At 41.1% G+C, this 17,712-nt stretch overlaps 2 non-coding genes across 2 annotated transcripts; both read right to left on the minus strand.

Moving 5' to 3' along the window:
* Nucleotides 1–626: 626 nt before the first annotated feature.
* Nucleotides 627–733, minus strand: LOC127099393 (small nucleolar RNA R71). Its single transcript, XR_007793899.1, has one exon. It is a non-coding gene; the product is annotated as a small nucleolar RNA R71 (small nucleolar RNA).
* Nucleotides 734–12,227: 11,494 nt separating this feature from the next.
* LOC127098811 (small nucleolar RNA R71) lies at nt 12,228–12,334 on the minus strand. Its single transcript, XR_007793506.1, has one exon. It is a non-coding gene; the product is annotated as a small nucleolar RNA R71 (small nucleolar RNA).
* Nucleotides 12,335–17,712: the final 5,378 nt, after the last annotated feature.

The raw sequence follows: 17,712 nt of genomic DNA on the forward strand, positions 1-17,712 counted from the left end.
CCTTTTCCTACAGTTTTCCAGTTAGCCATAGTAGTAGTTTCCTACATTGGGGAACTACTACACTCTATTTAATTTTAGTAGTAATTTGTATTGAAGAAGCAAAGCCTACCGACTTGTGGAGGACTGCTTAAGAACTCCAAGAATCGCTATACTCTGTTACTTCGATCTCCAGGTTTTTATTGAATTATTATTATTATTGCCCAATTGTTATTATAAGCATGTTTGCCGCAATGTTGATCTGTTTATACCTTGTGTTTGCCTTATTTAACATGTCCGGCTAAACTACCCTGTCTCAACAAGAACCTCACAACAGCATTGCTGCCCCCGCTATAAATCAAAACGATTTCGAGCTGAAACCCTCACTATTATCAGCCGTCCAACAACATCAATTTGCTGGAAATCCTGCGGAAGATCCTAATGAACACCTGACCAAGTTTGTGCAATACGCCGATACTGTAAAGGCGAATGGTGTATCTCAAGATGCGATAAGACTGCGCCTCTTTCCTTTCTCACTAAGCTACAAAGCTTGGGCTTGGTTGCAATCCTTGCCCTCCAACTCTGTTACAACATGGGAAGAACTGAATAACGTCTTCTTATCCTGATACTTTCCGTCGAGCAAAACTGCTTTGCTGAGAGCTCAAATCAACGAATTCAAGCAAAAAGATATGGAATCTCTCTACGAAGCGTGGGAGAGATATAAGGACATGATGAGGATATGTCCACATCACGGTCTTGAAGACTGGGTGATCATTCACACATTTTATAATGGGCTTCTGTATAACACAAGACTTACAATAGACGATGTCGCGGGCGGTGCACTTATGGATAAGCCATACACCGAAGCCTATCAACTCATTAAAAACATGGCCCAAAACCATTGCCAATGGGGAGGTGAATGAACTCCAGTGGAAAAGTCCCAGACTAAGGGTGGAATGTACGAAATCAGTAGCCTTGACCATGTTCATGCAAAGGTAGATGCCCTTGACAACTTGACCATACCACCCGCAACCACCGTGGCTGTTGTAACTCCAAACTGCGAGTTATGTGGAAACCCTGGACACACTGCACAAGAATGTCAAATATTAGCAGGAGTCCCAACCGATCAAGTGAACTACGCACAAGAAAATCCCTATTCAAATACCTACAACCCAGGTTGGAAAAACCATCCTAATTTCTCGTATAAGAATGACAATGCCCTGTATGCACCTGGCCAAGCACCAACTGTTCCGCCTGGATATCAATAGCCAGCTAATAATGCTCCTAACATGCCTAGGAAGTCAAATCTCGAATTGATGATGGAAAGCTTCATAGCTACCCAAGCTCAAACAAACAAGGACTTCTTGAACCAAAACATACATACTAACGAGAAACTTAAACAACTAGCGAATAAAGTAGACGCCTTAGCCACCCACAATAAAATGCTTGAAACACAGATTTCACAAGTGGCTCAACACCAAACATCTACAGCCGCTCCAGCTGGAACATTTCCTGGACAGCCGCAACCTAATCTAAAGGGACATGCAAATGTCGTTATACTGAGGAGTGTAAAAGAAGTAGACAGACCCGTAGATCCAAGACTCCAAAACCCTGCCATGTACCAAAAACCAGATAAAACCTCAACTAAGCAGGTGAATGAACCAAAGGAAACAGAAGATAATACCCAGGAGGCCGAAGAGAAAGAGAAACCTTATGTGCCTCCACCTCCTTATAAACCACCCATTCCGTATCCTCAAAGACTCAAAAGTTCTAAAACTGCGAATCAATTTAGGAAATTTGTTGAGCTTCTGAAGCAACTAAACATTACGGTACCCTTTACAGAAGCCATCACACAAATGCCCTCTTATGCCAAATTTCTTAAGGAAATCCTATCCAATAAGAAAAAGATTGAGGATGACGAAACAGTTACACTTACTGCCGAGTGTAGCGCCATAATCCAGAATAACATGCCTCCCAAACTAAAGGACCCAGGTAGTTTCTCCATACCCTGTGTCATTGGAAAATTCGTCATAGATAAAGCTCTATGCGATCTAGGAGCCAACATTAGTGTAATGCCCTTAACCATCTGCAAAAGGCTTAGTATGGGAGAATTAAGACCGACAAAGATGTTTGTTCAACTAGCTGACCGCTCAATCAAATATCCTGTCGGTATACTAGAGAATGTCCCAGTTCGTGTAGGACAATTTTACATTCCTACCGATTTCATAATCATGGACATCAAAGAAGATGCCAGTATACCTATCATACTAGGAAGGCCATTCTTGGCTACCGTATGAGCAATAATAGACGTAAAGAGAGGTAAGCTGACATTCGAAGTTGGAGAGGAAAAGGTTGAATTCATCTTGACCCAATTCTTACAAGCGCCAGCTATATACGACACCTGCTATCTGCTTGATGTCATAGACGAATACGTGAGAGAAATGGAGATGGAAGAAACCATATACTCTGAAATAATGAAAATCCAAATCCCTCAAATCCTTGAAGACAATAATTGGCATGAACCATACCATAACGAAAGCTAAGTGAATGCTTAGCACTTACACCCAACCACATGCCATGCCCAAAGAAACCTGACTTGGAACTAAAAACACTACCAAAGAGCCTAAGATACGAATTCCTAGACACTGAACTGAAAAGACCAGTAATAGTCAACGCTGACTTAGGACAGATGGAAACTGAGAAATTACTAGATGTCCTAAGAAAATATCCAACAGCGTTAGGATATAACATCGCCGATCTTAAAGGAATAAGTCTTTCAATCTGTATGCATCGTATTATGCTGGAGGAAGACTGTAAAACCTCTAGAGAACACCAGAGAAGGATCAACCCAATCCTAAGTACCGTAGTCAAGGATGAAGTAAAGAAACTTCTAGACGTTGGAATCATATACCCGATCTCCGATAGTCAATGGGTTAGCCCCATTCATGTAGTACCGAAGAAAGGAGGTGTTACAGTTGTTAAGAACGAGAAGGGCGAGTCCATAGCACAAAAAGTTGTGACCGGAAGTAGAATGTGCATTGACTATAGAAAACTAAACAAAGCCACTCGTAAAGATCATTTCCCTCTACCTTTCATTGATCAAATGCTTGAACGATTGGCTAAGCATTCTCACTTCTACTATCTAGACGGTTATTCAGGATTCTTTCAAATCCCAATCCATCCTGACGACCAAGAAAAGACTACCTTCACATGACGTTATGGTACATTCGCCTACCGACGAATGCCATTTGGCTTATGTAACGCTCCCGCGACATTTCAAAGATGCATGATGGCAATCTTCGTCGATTTTATAGACGACATCATAGAAGTCTTTATGGACGATTTTTCTGTTTGCGGGCAGAGTTTTGAAGGATGTCTATCTAACCTCGAAATGGTACTCGAAAGATGCGTGAAAGTAAACCTCGTTTTAAACTGGGAGAAATGTCATTTCATGGTTCAACAAGGAATTGTATTAGGTCACATGGTATCTGACAGAGGAATTGAAGTGGACAAAGCTAAAATCGAAATTATAGAGAACCTTCAACCTCCGAAAACCGTACGAGAAATAAGAAGCTTTCTAGGACACGCCGGTTTTTACCGAAGTTTTATTAAAGATTTATCAAAAATAACCAAGCCACTTACATGATTACTAATGAAAGACGCTGACTTCATATTTGATGAAAAATGCTTAACAACGTTCAACCAACTAAAAACATCTTTAATCACCGCACCCATAATGCAACCACCTGACTAGAGATTACCATTTGAAATCATGTGCGATGCGAGTGATTACGCAGTAGGCGCAGTACTGGGACAAAGGAAAGATGAGAAGCTTCATGCTATTTACTATGCAAGTAGAACGCTTGATCCAGCCCAAATGAACTACACCACCACTGAAAAAGAACTTCTAGCCGTCGTGTTCGCGTTGGACAAATTCCGTTCCTACTTAGTAGGGCAAAAATTATCATCTATACCGACCACGTCGCTATTAGATATCTGTTAAGTAAAAAGGATGCCAAACCAAGACTTTTAAGATGGATCCTTCTCTTACAAGAACTTGATTTAGAAATAAAAGATAAGAAAGGTACTAAAAACGTAGTAGCAGACCACTTATCTCGTATCGAAGGGAACAAGCCTGAACAAATCCCAATTAATGGCGATTTCCCTTACGAACGACTCATAGCCCAAATGGAAAGTGATATGCCTGAACTGACATTAAACGATACAGAAATAGAAGAATCCATGGAAGAAGTACACACGAATGCAACTCTGCCATGGTATGCTGACTTTGTCAACTACCTAGCCGTCAGAGTACTTCCACCGGACCTATCTTATCAACAAAAGAAGAAGTTCTTTCACGATCTAAAACAGTATTACTGGGATGAACCTCTTCTTTTCAAAAGAGGGACCGACAGTATTTTCCGTCGATGTGTTCCTGAGGACGAAATCGATGATATAATCTCCAATTGCCATTCCGCTCCCTATGGAGGGCATGCAAGTACCTCAAAGACCTGCACTAAGATCCTGCAATCCGGCCTCTTTTGGTCTACTCTATGGAAAGACATCCATAACGCGGTTATAAAATGCGACCGGTGCCAATGCACTGGCAACATCTCAAGACGCGATGAAATGCCACAAACAGGAATCTTAGAAGTAGAAGTCTTCGATGTATGGAGGATTGACTTCATGGGACCATTCCCAGCTTCTTTTGGTAATAAATACATACTCGTTGTTGTCGACTATGTTTCAAAATGGATCGAGGTTGTAGCCTCTCCAACAAATGACACATGAGTAGTGATCAAGTTATTCAAGAACATTATCTTTCACATATTCGGTGTGCCGAAACTAGTAGTCAGTGACGGTGGCTCCCACTTCATATCAAATATATTTGGAAAACTCCTTCTGAAGTATGGAGTCCGACACCGCGTAGCAACACCGTATCATACACAAACTAGCGGGCAAGTCGAAGTCTCGAATCGAGAAATAAAACAAATTCTTGAGAAGACCGTAGGAATATCCAGAAAAGACTAGTCATCCAAACTAAACGGAGCTTTGTGGGCCTACAGGACGGCTTACAAAACCCCGATAGGAACCACACCCTTCAAACTAGTTTATGGTAAATCATGCCACCTCCCTGTGGAATTAGAACACAAAGCGTATTGGGAAATTAAAACCCTGAACATAAACTACACTTCTGCAGGCGAGAAACGGATTCTGGACATCCACGAATTAGAAGAGCTGAGATTGGACGCTTACGAGAATGTTAGGATCTACAAAGAACGAACTAAAAGATGGCATGACAAATGCATTTCTAGGAAGGAGTTTAAAGTCGGAGACATAGTGTTTCTATTTAATTCAAGACTTAAACTTTTTCCAGGAAAACTCAAGTCTCGGTGGTCTAGCCCTTTCGAGATCACCAAAGTTCTCACTAGTGGCGCGATAGAAATAAAAGGTAGGAATAGTGACCCTTTTATAGTAAACGTGCAGCGACTAAAGCATTATCACAATATAGAAAACAGAGACTATTCGAACAGTCTCAGACTCATAGAGCTGCCCACTCAACCCCAAACATAGTACAACACGATACTACTATCGAACTTGTGACATTAAACAAAGTGCTTAGTGGGAGACAACCCACCCTTTTTCCTTTTTGTTCTTTTTCTTACACTCTATTTTCCCTTCTTTGATTTTCTTCTTTATTTTGTTTGCTCCCCTCTTCTTGATTCTTTGCAGACACTCTGGTTGCTTCTAGTAACTAACTTAGACATATTGGATACTGACAAACAGGAAAATTACTAACTAGTTAGTTAATTACTTTCATCATGCAACAACCAGAGACAGTTTTCAGAGGTAGAGTTCAACGCAGGCGGTATGATTATCTAGCCCGGAAGGATATGGCATTGACCATATATTATGATGGACCGACCATGGATAAATTAGGCATCCGAGATAACATCCTATTTATGTTTAACCAGCTTGGGTGGGAGAATGCAGCCATTAAGAGACGGTTTGTCACGTACTGTGAACTAACCTTAGAATTCCTGAGTTCCCTTGTATACATCCCTGAGCATGGTTACGGACTTAACAAAGGGTTGATATCCTTTAGGCTATTTAGCATGGACTTCACCTGCACCCATCGAGACATTGCTGACCTCCTAGGATTTCCTAGTGGCCCTTTCGTTTTTACTACCCGCTAGGAGGACCTTATCGATGACATTGACCTCGATGACTTTTGGGGTAGCATATCCGGAGAATCCAACCCTAACCCGAATGAGATGCACTCACAAAAGATCCATAACCCTGCTATCCGATACTTTCATAAAATACTAGCCCACACCTTATTTGGTAAGGAAGAGAATAACACCTTAGTGTCCCGCGATGAACTCTTCATCTTGCTTTGTGTCGATCAAGGTCGACACGTCAATATAGTGACATTCATGATGGACATATTTGTCCACCTTGCTAAGAATAACCGTACCCCAATAATCATAGATGGCCTAGTAACCATGATAGCAGGCGCCATAGGACTTGTACGCCCACTTTATGAGCTTGTACCTTTTGGAAACATTCGTCCAATGGATATCGAATTTTGCTTTAACCGCAGAATCATAGGAAACATTGGGACGAATATCTTTGATTATCTAATCAGTAACAAAGTGGTTCGACTATTCACCTTGCCTAACCATGAGAAAACGAGTGTTCACAACCGAGATAATTGGCTCTACGACTTAGAGGAACACCCTATTGATCCACCTTCACCTCCTGCGACTCCACCTAAATATGAATGTATCAATTACCTTATCCTAATGGAAGAATCTGACCCTGACATGCCTCCTAACTATTATAACATTGCTGAACTGGTTCCTCCATCCTATGTTGATAATCATGCCATGCTCATCACCCGTCTGAATGCTTTCCAAGCTGACATCACCATTGTGAAAGAAGAGATAAAGCTCATACGCTTTGATGTCCTAGGTCTGATGGATATAGCCGTTGAGCAGTTTCATTATCTGAACGAAGTTGTCGTTGCATTGGGAAAAAAACGTGGCTAATACTACTGACCACTGATTTCTCTTACTCGCACTAAGAAATGAGGACACTGTTTTTTTTTGTGGGGAGGGAGCACATTTATTTATTTCATTACTTTTGTTCTATTGCTTTTGTTTGCTATGTTATCGCTACAATTTTTTTTCCTATGTTACATTTAATTTCAATTTATTAATTCAATTGATATTCATTTATTTATGCTTATTTCATCTATCTATTTATTTTTTTGCATTTATGCAGTTAAAATTCAATGCTTAGTTATCATTTATGTTGTTATCAAATGTTGCTGCAACCTGTGTTAGAGAAAAAATTTGACATTCAGCGCGTGACGACCGTCACTATAGGGTGACGTCCGTCTCACAGACGTGACGACCGTCACGGATCTGGCATGATCGTCACACGCATGAAAGTGACCGTTACGAGTATATGACCGTTGCAGACGACCGTTACGCATCCGTTGTGCGTGACGACCGTTACACCCCTGTGATGACCGTCACGAATTCCAGATAGCTCGCCTATAAATGCAAGCGCTCTTTCTCCCTTCTTCCTCACCAATTGTCACTCCCTTACATTCTGCTCTTCATCTATTAAATTCTTCACATTTTCTTCAAGCGTGTAACTCACAAATATTCCACCTCACCCACAACACAAAAAGTTTCATACAACTCATCAATGGCCCGTCAAGAAAGAGCTACTCCCGACCTTTCAACCGTCATATTCCGTGATGGAGAAGCCGGCGAACGCCAAAGAAGCAATTACCTCAAGTTCTACCAACGCTCCGTTCAAGCCACGAGGTATGTTGATCATGAATTCCTGAGGGAGTTAGGACTTTTGGAAGGCGTGGAGTGGATGCTATCTAACTCTAGCTTGACGCAACTCTGTACCACACAGCAGCCAACCTACGAAGCGCTTACCCTGGAATTTCTGAGTTCCTACTCTTACATCACACCCCCTGGCGCTACCCAATATCTCACCGGTGTAGCCACATTTAGAATGTTCGACACCGAGTATTCCCTTAATCAAACCCAGATAGCGAGAATGCTTGGTTTCCGACATGGAGAAGGAATCCACTGCTGCATCCCAGAAGGATGGTTAGAGATAGCATTCCAAGTTTGGCACAACCTCACCAACATGAACGCAACAAGCTGGGATACGCTTAACGCAACATATATCCACAACCTAGCCATTAGATACTTTCACCGAGTCTTGGGGCACATAGTTTTTTGGAAGAGTCAGCAACCACAAGGTAAACTCCAAGGAACTTTTCCTTCTCCACTGTGTGTTTGCCCAAATTGCGTTCAATGTTACTCATTTCCTACTAGCCAACATCCAGGCTGCTTGCATGAGAGGCAGCCAAGCGTTTTGTTGTGGGGGAATTATCACCTCCATAGCATTAGGCTTGAACTTGGGAGACAGGCTAGCCAACTTACCAGCCCTGGAAGCAGAATTCCTCGACATCAACTACTCCCGTGCTTCACACCTAATCAAAGCAAGAGACGATGAGAAGTATCATCCTGTTGTCAAAAACAAGGTAGTTCGAAGTATCATCATGCCCAACAGGAACCGCACAGATCCAAGAGAAATGGAAAATTGGATTTTTGATCTGGAGGTCCCCGAGGCAAATGACGGAAATCCTGGTAATTGTGCAGATGAAGTCGAGGAGGAGCTTGACTGAGGAATGCCTCAACCACCTCTAGAGCACGCTGCAGAGACTTCTTCCCGAGGACAGCAGAGTAGCGAACGAAGACCCGCCTCCATGGAAAACATCTACGCTGAGATGTTGCGCCACAATCAAATAATGGAAGACCGCCAAACAGAAATGATGCAAGCGATCCAGCAAATGCAGCGGGATCAGCACGATTATGCTAACTGACATGATCAAGGGATGGCGGAACTTTCGAACCAGATGAGTGCCCTAACTTACTGCGTAGATGCCATCCAGGAGTACACTCAGCATGTAGGATTGGATCCTACCCAGCGAGGAAGAGGTGAGCGTGCAAGAGCAAGAGCCAGAGCACGAAGAAGACAGCAGTGTAGCGACGAGCAGTGATTTTTGTTTCTTTCTTTTATTTTTATTCTGTACACTGTCGTATTGAGGACAATGCATTGTTTAAATGTGGGAGGAAATCCTTATCACTCATCTACTTGTTTCTATTGCTAATATTTTCAGCCAATACAAAAAATTTTGCTTGTCCTTTTCAATCATTTTTACATATTTTGGGAATACCAAAAATTTTCCTTAAGATTAAAATGCATACCCTACGAGTATATAGGTTGTCTTGCAGAGGTTTTGTTAGGAAAACTGAGAAAGATCTAACAAGATGGATACCGTCCCGACACCCTAGATCCTTCACTTCTACGAGATCAGTTTGAATAACCATTATACCGACACCTTAAGTCTCCACTCTAGATTAACCCCTAGTAGTTTATACTAGCAGTCAGCACTGTCTCAAGCGCAAACCACATGGAGAGCCGATGAATATAAGTGTTTGATGCCTACAAATTAAGAAACTCCTTCATATTGTTGCTATCAAGAAATTTATAAAAGAACCATACAAAAGGTTGCAAAGTTATGCAAAAAGAAGGAATAGAAACCCCAGTTGGTTGGTCCAGAGGTACCTGGTACTGGACTCGGTAGGGTGAACTATGGTTCGATCCCCCACAACCTTCAAAAAGGGGATATATAAAGGGGTACCACACTAGTGTACCAGACCCCCGTGCTAAGAAAAGGATCAAAGTCACTAACCGACTACTTCACTAAGTGCGTGCGGAGGCAAAGGGCTTAATGTGATTGCGCTAGAATGAAACCGGGTGAAATAGAAACAGAGACACTAGGTCGAGCTATAATAGTATGATTCGAACTGGCCTGTGTAAAAGAGAGATCTATGCTAAAGCCGAAAGCTCATGTCGTCACAGTATCTTTGGTGTTTTACTCAATATCGGACATCCTAACAATCCACCTGACAACCACGTATGAACGAGTAATGTATTCGCGTTTAATTTTGTTTTCAAATTGTGTTTGCTTGAGGATAAGCAAAGATTCAAGTTTAGGGGAGTTTGATAAGGCGAAAACACATCAGATAATTGTCTTAATTTACACTCAAAGATCACACCATTTTGATTAATATCCCGATTATTGCGCAAGTATTCGTGTTGTTTTTGCAGGTATTTGAATCTCTATGCACTAAAGAGCAAAATAAAGAAAAGGAAGAAAAAGAAGAAGAAACACGTGGAAAAAGCACAGAAAAACCAAAAAAGCAGAGTTTGCAGATTTTGCTGATGTGACGACCGTCACAGATTCATGACGCTCGTCACGACCCAGACTGTGACGACCGTCACAGGCCCATGACGAGCGTCACGCGGCCATAATATGCGCTTTGAAACAGTCAGCCACAGGCACCCAAACATGCCTAAATCTCCTCCAACAAACTTATTCCCACGGATTCCTCATTCAAAACCAAGTCTCCCTTGATTTTCTCAACCACCAAGACCTAATGGACACTATATAAAGGACCCAAATGGGAAAAATTGGGGACGTCTAATTTTACACTTACGCTCTGCAATTTAGTTTTACAGCTTTCTAGCTTTTAGTATTTTCTTTTTAGCAACCTTGTTTCCGTTGCCTTATTTTATTCGCCATTCTTTTTAGAATTCCGTTTTTCCCTTTTCCTACAGTTTTCCAGTTAGACATAGTAGTAGTTTCCTACACCGGGGAACTACTACACTCTATTTAATTTTAGTAGTAATTTGTGTTGAAGAAGCAAAGCCTACCGACTTGTGGAGGACTGCTCAAGTACTCCAAGAATCGCTATACTTTGTTACTTCGATCTCCAGGTTTTTATTGAATTATTATTATTATTGCCCAATTGTTATTATAAGCATGTTTGCCGCAATGTTGATCTGTTTATGCCTTGTGTTTGCCTTATTTAACATGTCCAGCTAAATTACCGGTATCGGTATGTAGCAACTTACTTTGATGGGATTTAATAATAACCGGTGAAAACCCTTTTTCTCAAATAACCTTTTAGGCTGAAGTTTTTAATTTAAATTTAATTAACTTTATCACAAAAGCGTGAAAAGCTATTTAATACGGTTTTGCCACGAGAGTGGGAAATTAACTAAGGTAAGAACCAACAATCGCGAGAGCGTGATGCTCGAGCTGGATAGTAAAAATTAAGCATTGAGTTTAAAAACAGCGAGAGCACTTTAAAAGCAATTAGAACTTATTTATTTTCAAAAGGTAATTTTGACTTCAAATGGGACAGCGAGAGCGTAGATTCTGACTCAAAGTTATAGGCCGAATCAACAACCACGAGAGTGTGAGATAAAGTCTTTTAAATAAACATTTTCTACTGAGAAATATTTGGCATTTAAACTATTCACCGGTGACTTATCGAATCCCTGAAAATTAATGCGCTGCATACTGATTCCTTCCATAAATTCCTTCTTAAAACTACATTTCCCTTAGATTTACTATTTTGCCCCCAAACTTCTACTAATCATTCCCTTAGCTAAACATAGTGACGTTAGTAACACTAGTTCGACCATAGGTCCCTGTGGGATCGATATCTTTTAAAACTAAAGCGACTGGACTGTGCACTTGCAGTCAAGTACCCGACAAACTATATTTTATATATAGTCAGACGAAGCATCAGGGACCAACTTCGTCAAATTTAGTACCATGTTGTTACACCGTATAGACTAAGGCATTATTAGCCGGTAAATGTGAAGAACCCGTAGTACAGAAAATTTAGTAGATCCTTTAGCGGAACCCAAACGTTATACTCGTACACGCCTCTTACTCATCCGAATTAAGAAAGCTATGGCCGAGAGTCGCGATAAGTAACCACTTAAGGAATTTTCCCAACCCTTTGATGAGGAACCTAGTTCGAGTATAGTAAACCCCTTTATACCTGCTAACAACTTCAAACTAAATCCGTCTTTGTTGCAACTAGTGCAACAGAACCAATACGCGGGTCTCGCTACCGAGAACCTGAATCAACATTTAAAAGTTTTTATCCAACTAGCCGACACCTTTAAATCTAACGGCGCTTCACCCGATGCAATCCGTTTAAGATTATTCCCTTTCTCCCTCAGGGATAGAGCACGTTCATGGCTAGATTCACTTCCAGCTATTCAATAACTACCTGGGAAGACCTTAGGAGAGTATTCATTGCTAGATATTTCCCCCTAGTAAGACTGCTGTTCTTCGAAACCAAATAACTAGATTTGCTCAAAACCAAGGAGAATCGCTTTTAGAAGCTTGGGAGAAATATAAAGAGCTATTAAGAGTCTGCCCACACCATGGCCTAGAATAATGGTTGATCGTTCATACCTTCTACAGTGGACTCCATTATAATACCAAGATGAGCATCGACGCTGCCGCAGGTGGCGCACTGATGAACAAAACTTATTCAGAAGCTTGTGACCTAATTGAGGATATGGCCCAAAACCATTATCAATGGGGAACTGAACGAGCATCAACAGAGAAAAAGGAGACCCAAGGTGGAATACATGAGGTAAGCTCTCTAGACATGATGCAGGCAAAAATGGATGTTTTAGCCCTTAGGATCGAACATATGTCTACAAACACCAACACCGTAGCAGTAGTCCACACAAAGTGCGAACTCTGTGGATCTAAAGGACACGAATCGGCGGAGTGTAACCTTTTGAACAAACTAAATACCGACCAAGTGAATTACACCTAAGGTAACTCGTTTTCAAACACTTACAACCCTGGATGGAAGAATCATCCAAATTTCTCCTATAAAAACTAGAACCCTATCCAAAATAATGCACCTCAGAGACCGCAAGGTTATCAAGCCCAAAAACCAAATCAACCTATGCAAGATATGCCCCAGAAGTCTAACCTTGAGAAGATCATGGAGAGCTTTATATCGGGCCAGACTCAGCAAAATAAAGAATTCCTAAACCAAAAAATTCACGTGAACGAACTTATAACACAATTAGGAACCAAGGTTGATCAGATAATCACTCACAACAAGATGCTTGAAACCCAGATCTCACATGTAGCATAAAACCAAGCCCCACAAACTACACATGGAGGCTAATTTCCTGGACAACCTCAACCAAACCCTCGAGGGCAAGCTAACGTTATCTCGTTACGAAGTGGGACCGCTTAAGAAAGGCCTCAGAACCAGCAATGAGTGAGTCCAAAACTTCTAAAGAGAATATGCCTACCAACCAAGAAGAGGAACCGGAAGAACCCGAGAAACAGACCAACCAAGAAGGTGAAGCCAAGGATAAAACTTACAAACCACCGCCCCCGTACAAACTACCAATCCCGTATCCACAAGGACTTAAACAAATTAAAGTCAATAACCAATATCAAAAATTTATAAAAGTAATAGAAAAGCTTCATGTAGAGATTCCTTTTACCGAAGCTATCACCCAAATTCCGTCTTACGCCAAATTTCTCAAAGACATCTTGACTAACAAGCGCAGGCTCGACGATCCAAAACCCTTGGAATGCAATTTTATTTCTGAGGATAAACTTGCTAAGAAGGAGAAAGACCTTAGTAGTTTTTCTATACCTTGCATTTTAGGAAATCATGTGATCGACAAAGCTTTCCTAGACTTAGGCGCTAGTGTAAGTTTAATGCCCTTAGCTGTATGTAAGAGGTTAAACCTAGGAGAATTGCAACCAACTAAGATGTCCCTTTAATTAGTCGATAGGTCTGTTAAGTATCCTGTAGGCATTTTAGAAGACATCCTAGTTAAGATCAGTCAACTTTATATCCCAACAGACTTTGTGGTCATGGATATAAAAGAAGACGAAGATATCCCTATCCTTCTAGGTAGACCATTCTTATCAACAGCGGGAGCTATAATAGATGTCAAAAGAGGGAAATTAACCTTCGAAGTAGGGAACGAAAAGATCGAGTTCATTCTTTCGAAATTCCTGATGGCACCAATTCTAGGAGACGCATGTTATGCGATCAGCATCATAGATGAATGCATAAGAGAAGTTGATCAGGAAGAACCTAAGATCGAACCATTTTCAAACCTGAATGAAAAGGATGACGAGTTAGAGGAAACAGAACCTCACACTGACGATTGTCTGGACCTCACTCCAGACCCTTCACCTAATTCTCAAAAACCAGCCCAAGAACTTAAGGAACTACCCAAGAACCTAAGATATGAGCTTTTGGATGGAGAAATGAACCGCCCAGTAATAGTTAGTGCCACCTTAAACCAAGATGAGATGAATCGACTCTTGAACATTTTTATAAAATACCCCTCTGCCTTAGGGTACAACATCTCTGATTTAAAAGGTATTAGCCCATCCGTGTGTATGCACCAGATCTCACTAAAGGAGGATTCAAAACCTTCCAGAGAACATCAGAGACGAATCAACCCTGTGATGAGCGAGGTGGTGAAGAAGGAAGTACTTAAACTACTGGAAGCTGGTATAATCTATCAGATCTATAATAGTAAGTGGGTAAGTCTTGTACATGTGGTACCCAAGAAGGGAGGCATCACAGTTGTGCAGAAAGAAAAGGGAGAGCATGTCGCTAAACGCATAGAAGGCGGATGACGTATGTGCATATATTATAGGAAGCTAAATAAGACAACTAGGAAAGACCATTTCCCCATTCCATTTATAGATCAAATGCTTGAGCGTCTTGCCAGGCACTCTTACTTTTGTTATCTTGATGGATATTCTGGATTTTTCCAAATACCCATTCACCCCGAGGATCAAGAGAAGACAACCTTTACCTGTCCCTACGGAACGTTTGCTTACAGAAGAATGACGTTTGGACTCTATAATACGCCAGCTACTTCCCAACGTTGTATGATGTCAATCTTCGCAGATTATCTCAACGAAATCATGGAAGTATTCATGGACGACTTCTCGGTGTGTGGATTAGACTTTGAAGACTGCTTTATTAACCTTGAGAAAATCCTAGAGAGATGCGTAGAAGTTAACCTAGTGTTAAACTGGGAGAAGTGCCACTTTATGGTCAAAGAATGCATAATGTTAGGACATATAATATCTGAAAGAGGCATTGAGGTCGATAAAGCAAAAATAGAAGTTATAGAAAACCTTAAACCTCCTAAGACAGTTAGAGAAATACGTAGTTTCCTTGGACACGCCGGTTTCTACCGACGCTTCATAAAAGACTTCTCTAAAATAACAAAACCCCTGACCGGCCTTCTAATGAAAGACATCGAGTTTATTTTCGATGAGAAATGCATCAAAGCCTTTAACCAGTTAAAACAAGCGTTAATTTCAGCACCCATTCTACAAGCCTCGGATTGGACAAAACCCTTCGAAATAATATGCGATGCTAGCGGTTTCTCTATAGGAGATGTTTTAGGGCAAAGAAAAGATAAGAAAATACACGTAATATATTACGCTAGTAGAACCCTAAATGCCGCTCAATTAAATTATACAACAATAGAGAAGGAACTCCTAGCTGTAATTTTCGTAATCGATAAATTTAGGTCTTATCTTGTAGGATCTAAGATTATAGTCTATACAGACCATGTAGCTATCCGTCACCTTCTGAGCAAAAAGGATGCAAAACCTAGATTACTAAGGTGGATCCTTTTGCTACAAGAATTTGATTTAGACATTAGAGACAAAAAAGGAACAGAAAACATAGTTGCTGACCATCTTTCCAGATTAGAGCATTTAAAGCCAGATCATTTACCTATAAATGATGACTTCACCTTTGACAAACTAGTAGCTAAGATAGACACCGCTCCCCTTGAACCTAATAGAGACAAACTTGGGACGATTTCAGAAATTAGCAGAGTACCATGGTACGCTGATTTTGTGAACTATCTAGCCGCTAATATCATACCACCTGACCTCAACTATCAACAGAAGAAGAAGTTCTTTAAAGATATAAGACACTTCTATTGGGACGAACCACTCCCTTTCAAAAGAGGAACTGATAACATATTTCGACGTTGCGTCCCGGAAGAAGAAGTCAGAAACATCATAGAGCACTGTCATTCTTCACCCTATGGTGGACATTCAAGCACATCCAAGACATACGCTAAGATCCTTCAAGCTGGTCTTTATTGGCCGACATTATGGCGTGATGTCCATGCTTATATTGTCCGATGTGACCGGTGCCAGCGCGCTGGAAACATCTCAAGACGTGACGAAATGCCTTTGAAGAACATCCAAGAAGTAGAATTATTTGACGTTTGGGGTATAGATTTCATGGGACCTTTTCCATCTTCATTGGGAAACAAGTACATTTTGTTAGCAGTTGACTATGTGTCCAAGTGGATAGAAGCTATAACTGCACCCACCAATGACACAAGAGTAGTCATCAAGATGTTCAAGAACAATATCTTTCCCAGATTTGGAGTTCCACGACTTGTCATAAGCGATGGTGGATCGCATTTTATATCCAGAATATTTAATAAACTCCTAAGGAAATATGGAGTGAAACACAAAGTAGCAATACCATATCACCCCCAGACTAATGGTCAAGTGGAAGTATCCAACAGAGAGATTAAGCAGATCTTGGAGAAAACTGTGTCAATATCTAGAAAAGATTGGTCTGAAAAGCTAACAAAAGCATTGTGGGCTTACAGAACTGCTTACAAGACCCCCATTGGAACTACACCGTACCAGTTGGTCTACGGGAAGTCATGCCACTTACCTTTTGAACTCAAGCACAAGGCATATTAGGCCATCAAGACCCTAAATTTCGATTACCTAGCATCTGGCAAGAAGCGAATCCTTGATATTCACAAATTGGAGGAACTTCGCCAAAACGCTTACGAGAATGTCGTTATATACAAGGAGAGAACCAAAGCTTGGCACGACAAGAGGATCATGAAAAATGAATTTAATATAGGAGACTTTGTTCTTCTCTTCAATTCGAGATTACGTCTTTTTCCAGGTAAGCTGCGTTCGAGATGGACAGGCCCCTTTGAGGTGTCCAAAATCCTGAAATTTGGAGCAGTTGAAATCCGGAACAACTCCTGTAATCCATTCGTGGTAAACGGACAAAGATTGAAGCAATACCAAGGAGGTGAATACCCACAGAATGTCATGACCGACCCTCCAGTTCCTACCTCTAACCTATAAAGTCTGAATCGTCAAGCTAACGACGTTAAACGAGCGCTGCATGGGAGGCAACCCATGACTTCTTTTCCTTTACTTTTACTATTTTCAATTTATATTTATTTGTTTTATATGTATGTATATCTATGTGGAGACTAACAGTTATAATATTTGTGATTTTAGGTGTCCTCTGTTTCTAATATAACTTTTCAGGAATGGAGAATATCGGCATTATGCCAGTAATATTTTGTAACCCAGTTCAAGAGAAGCGCTACACCATGCTTTCACAGCGCCCAATGCTGCCTACTAGATATCCCAACTCGAGCTGCATAGAGGCATTAGGCATTGAGCCTAGTGTCAGGCACTTAGGCAATCAGTTACAGTGGGATGAATATACAGATGCTATGCACGTGACTAACAGGAACCTGACTTTGGAGTTCCTGAGCTCGCTTGTCTACGAGCCTTATGTTGGTCACGCCAGTGATGGAGGATACATTAACTTCAGGTTATTTGGGGCAGAATACACCTTCAACCACAAGCGTTTCGACGACTTGCTTGGTTTCCAGACTGCCTATGATGCTTCGTCCGAGCTCCCCATGAGCTACTTTCTGAGCCGAGACGTCGAGACTTTTTGG

Source organism: Lathyrus oleraceus, chromosome 6 (assembly GCF_024323335.1).
Source record: "Lathyrus oleraceus cultivar Zhongwan6 chromosome 6, CAAS_Psat_ZW6_1.0, whole genome shotgun sequence".
Taxonomy (NCBI): Eukaryota; Viridiplantae; Streptophyta; class Magnoliopsida; order Fabales; family Fabaceae; genus Lathyrus; species Lathyrus oleraceus.